General features: G+C 34.7%; 1 pseudogene; it reads right to left on the minus strand.

Moving 5' to 3' along the window:
- Positions 1-528: 528 nt before the first annotated feature.
- Positions 529-3,054, minus strand: LOC126713818 (lysM domain receptor-like kinase 4; annotated as a pseudogene).
- Between the last annotated feature and the right edge of the window lie 1,901 nt (positions 3,055-4,955).

Raw genomic sequence — 4,955 nt, forward strand, 5'->3', positions numbered from 1 at the left:
GGGATTATTAAGTGATAATAATAATACACATCCAATTTAGAAATTAGCAGGCTATTTTTATAGGATTTGGCTTACTTCAAGTATTTTTTTAACTAAAGATGTCCTTTTATTTTAAATACATAATAACAAGTGGTAGTGTGTTTTAATTTCTATATTTTATTTAGTTAATGTTTGATGTGACAGTTTCTCATTAAAATAAAAGGAGATTCCAGTTAAAAAGTAATCGAGGTAAGCCAAACTCATTTTTATATGTCTGGTGCATAATGCATGCTCTTATATTTAGTCAAAGAATTCCAATCCTCAACAACACCCCCCCCCCCCCCCCCAAAAAAAAAAAAAAAAATGAAACCTGCTTGATTTCAGTGAAATTATCTAACAACATGGTTCATGAATTTGAAATTTTGGTTGCATATAAGAACGAATAAATAATCTGAGGGAGTTCCTAGATAAAAGAGATAAATGGTACAAATTAAGAAGAGAAAGAGGAATTAACTTCCAAATATTACAATTTACACACTTGAGGTCCTGTATAGCTAAGTATGAAGCCTGCCCTATATATATCCATAATGATTATTACAGTGCATAAATTTAATAACTAAAGAATGTTTTACCAGACCTGGTAATAAATAAAATATGGTTCTTCATGATCTTGTAATTGAGAGTCATACCATTCTGGCAAGGACTTTCATGATATCATCCATAGTTGGCCTATGCAGAGGGTCATCTTCCAAACAAGCCTTGGCTAAAACAGCTAAACATAAAGCCTCCACAAGAGGATAATCATCCTTCAAAGACGGATCCATGAAACTCCTCAATTGTTCAAAACAACCACCTTCACTAGCTCCTCCCAAGAATGTGATGGATTCCTTGAATGATTTTCCATCAAGGTCCTCCCGTGCCGAGATTAGCTCAAGCAGAATAACTCCAAAGGCAAAAATGTCTACCTTTTCAGAAGTTGAGCCATGCTGAAGGTACTCTGGTGCAACCCATCCTCTGACACTATCTTTGCCATCCATTTCTTTCACAGGCCCAACAGCTGCACTGGTTCCAATATTTGCTAGTTTTGCTCTCCAATTTGTAGTCACAAAAATATTTGTACTACTCATGCTCAAGTGTGCAAGGGGGAGAAAAGTGCAATAATGTAGATAGTGAAGCCCCGTTGCAATATCAAAAGCAATTTGTGTCCCCGTGCCACTGGAGAGGATTAGACAAGCAATGCCTCAAGCAGCCATTACTAGGGAACTCAAACACAAGATAAGAACAGGAAAAGTCACCTTCCCCATAACAAACACCATGTAAATTCACAATATTGATGTGATTAATTTTTGAGTGTAAATCAATAGCCTGCCAGGTTTTTTCAAACCTTGTCGGTTGGATCATCACTTCAACATTATTGATCAACCCCTTATAGACCTCGCCACCAATCTTGTTTTCTTCGCTGAAATCTCTCGTTGCTTTCTTGAGGTCCTCTATGCTGTACATGAACAATGAGTATTTTATTTCAACAAGAATATCTGGAGATAAACATGAATTTGCAGACCTTGGAGAGCTTCTAACTTGTGAACAAGAGATTAGAGAGCTTCTAGACATGAACTTCTCCCCCTTCAATTTCTTTAATGCCTTTATACCACATGCAACCAAAGCTATAAGTACCAGAATCACACCAGCAATAGATATCGCCATATACAAATTCCTTGATTTTGTGCTTTTTGGTTTTTTTCCATTGGAAATTGTGGGAAGAAAAGCAGGAGTTGGAGGTGGAGGATCCGAGACACTGAAATCCATTACGGGAACTTTTTTCATTGGTATCAAAACTCTTGTGTTTGGAAAAACGGTTGGCTTAGGTTCTAAATGATTAACAACCCATAAATCTTCAGGAGAGTGACAGCGCAAGCTCAGAATCAAATATTGAAGGAGAAGAAGCAACTGTTCCAACGGCTAGTTCTCAGTCCAAAACGGTATCGTGTAGTAAAGTGGTTAGACACAAAACACGCCTAAAGTGTAACGGTGTCGTTTCTCATTAAACCCAACGATGTCGTTTTGGACTATATCTGTTATTGAAGGTCTGAAGGATCATGCACGTGTAAGGATCTGTTACGACTCGTGTGAGACGGTTACAAGTCTGTTATACCAGACTTCGTTGGGCTTCTCTCTCCCTTCTTCTCTGATGTATCTATATATATTGTATCCCTTCACTAGTAATGTATTGTGTTGTATTGTTCTCTTTGATATCAATAACATTTGAGCTTTTCCAGTTTATCTTTCAGTCTCTGTTTTTCATTTCTGGTTTGGTTAACACAGTAACAGTGAGATAGAGAGTGGTTTTATCAGAGAGATACCGAATTTCTTACTCAATGTACCTGTTTCATCTCCTTCTATAAAAGGGTATGTCACAAGGAATTTCACTCTTTTACTTCTAGTGAAATTATCAGGACAAGCACATCTCAAAGGCACTTGAAGTTCAGAACCATACTTGGGCTCCTTTCCTAGAGATGGGTTTGCCCCACTAAGGATAGGCGATTTTAGTAACCCTTCAAAAACTCCACAAGCAATCTCAGGAAATGTTGTGTTGCTCAGGACTTTGTAGCTGACATTTGCCTGAAAAAAACGGTCTGAGCAAAAACAGTTAATTGGAACAAGAACTTCTCTACCTGGTTTAAGTATCTCATCAGAAGATGTAACACTGTTCCGTTGAAGCACCTCGGTGGAGTTCAAGTTGAACAAGTCTGAGATGCTTGAAATAGTCTGAAAATATCTGTTAGCTCTGTAGACTAAGAATGTGGGGCATGAATTCTGGAAGGAATATTGGCATTCGTATCTTGAACCATTGCGCGGTTCTGAAGAAGAACAATCTGATGGGTCATAATACTGTTGAGCGAAGCAAGAGTTTATGTAAATCCAGATGACAAACCAGAGATAAATCATTGTTTTCTGAGATCAAATATGACACATTCTAATTGGTGATTTAAGAAAATAAAGAAGTCTGGACTAAGTTTTGAAATATGAACTAGTTGTATGTATCAGGTGGTCGATGACTTGATGCTAGAGATATCTTTGGCAGGACCAATATGACAGTTGTTGTCAGCGATAATTTGCCAAATTCTGTTTGGAAGCTAGCAATGATTGGCCGGCGACATTGGAGATGGTCTGCTTCATTTATTAATCATAGATCCGCCTGTTCTAAAAGATTAAAAGTATAATTAAAAAAAATGTATTTGAAGTATTAAGCCTGTGATTAAAGAACCATCAAATGCCGGCCAATAGAAATTAGAACACTGTACATATATGAGAAAGCTTTTTTAGTTCTTCCTGCTTGTCTTTTTGCTACAAACAGCCTCCCTAGTCCCCACAATATTACAACACCACCAAATTTTCTCATGACAAATTAACTAAGTATGACAAATTAACTAAGTATCCGTTTGGATGTTGCTGAAATGAAATGAATTAAGTATCTGCGTTTTGATATGTGGGTCTCGTGTACTATTCACAGGACTCACAAATACCTTTTTCAGCAAAAATAACTTTAAAATTAAGTCCCACAATACTATTCACACATTTAAAAATTATTTTGCTACAGTATTTTCAGTTTTCAACAATAAGCGGTATCTAAACAGACCCTAAACCAAATTTTAATATCAATCTCATGAAATCCTGAACATAATATATATAATAGCAATCTATGGTGTTAGCTCCTTGTGATTACTCTCTATTATCAGGCCAAGACACCAATTTGGCTTTTGGTGTAAGCGGGACTCGAACCTCAAATTTCTTATTTGATTATAAGAGATTTTACTAGTTCAACTAACTAAAGCCTACATTCTAAACATCAATCAGCATTTTGATTTTCAAGGACATTTTCAAAATTAAAATTGTATTTACTCCATGAGAATTAGCTTGCAAACATATACCAATAGAAAGCTCTATATCTCTAATTTCCTATACATCAAATGGCTTGCAATTTTGAGCTTTGTAAAGGGAGCTATGGTCATTTAAATACATAGTATATGGGCTAAGAGAATCCTGGATATAGCAATTTTTTAATTTTCTTATTTCTAATAATGCTTATTTAGGTCTTCTTAATATCCTTTCCTTTTAGATTCCAATAAATCTTGTTGATAGATCTATCTAGCCGTGGTTTAAATATTTTGTACAGTCTTTAAATTTTATTAAAATTAGTCACTAACCCGTGCAGTGTAGGGGAAAAATATTAAAAGTGAGATCTAAAAAAAAAATTATTTGCAAAATTATGGTATTAAAATGTATTAAAATTCATGTAATATAAGTACGCTATAAATAAATGCTTAATTAACACCCTTTTTTTAGTGACTCAAGCCTTATACAGAATCAAAACACATATTAGCAACTCAAGTAAACTCAATATAAGATCACAATATATATATATATATATATATATATATATATAATTTAAAGCTAATGATGATGACAATTTTAAATGTTTGTGACATATTCAACACATTTGATACGTTGCTTGAGGAGAGACTATTCTAGAGACACAGGGAAGAAGCCTGATGCATTAGGTTTAGGGTTTCTGAAGAAATAATTCAAATCAAGTCTTTAAACAAATAATAAAGGAAAATAAGTCAATTTGAAAAAATAATAATAATGTGGAAAATTGTGAGGAAGAAGAGTTTGTAAAGATACCTTTAGCTTGAGGAAGAAGAAGAGTTTCAATTAAAAAGATACCTTAATTAGCTTGAAGAAGAAGGGTTTGTAAAGAGCAACGGCAGTAGAAATAATAGAGAAGAAGTGTTGTATATATATATAATTGTAACTTCGTAAGTCGTGGTTGCTAGTTGTAGTCGATTTGGAACTACTTAATAAACTAGCCGCTAACCCGTGCTATGCACGGGAACCTATTTATTTGTGAGGTAGACTAAAATAATTTTATTAAAAATTAAAGAAATTACACAATTGCATGATTTGCTCTTTTATGA

This window comes from Quercus robur, chromosome 1, assembly GCF_932294415.1.
Source record: "Quercus robur chromosome 1, dhQueRobu3.1, whole genome shotgun sequence".
NCBI classification, from domain to species: Eukaryota; Viridiplantae; Streptophyta; class Magnoliopsida; order Fagales; family Fagaceae; genus Quercus; species Quercus robur.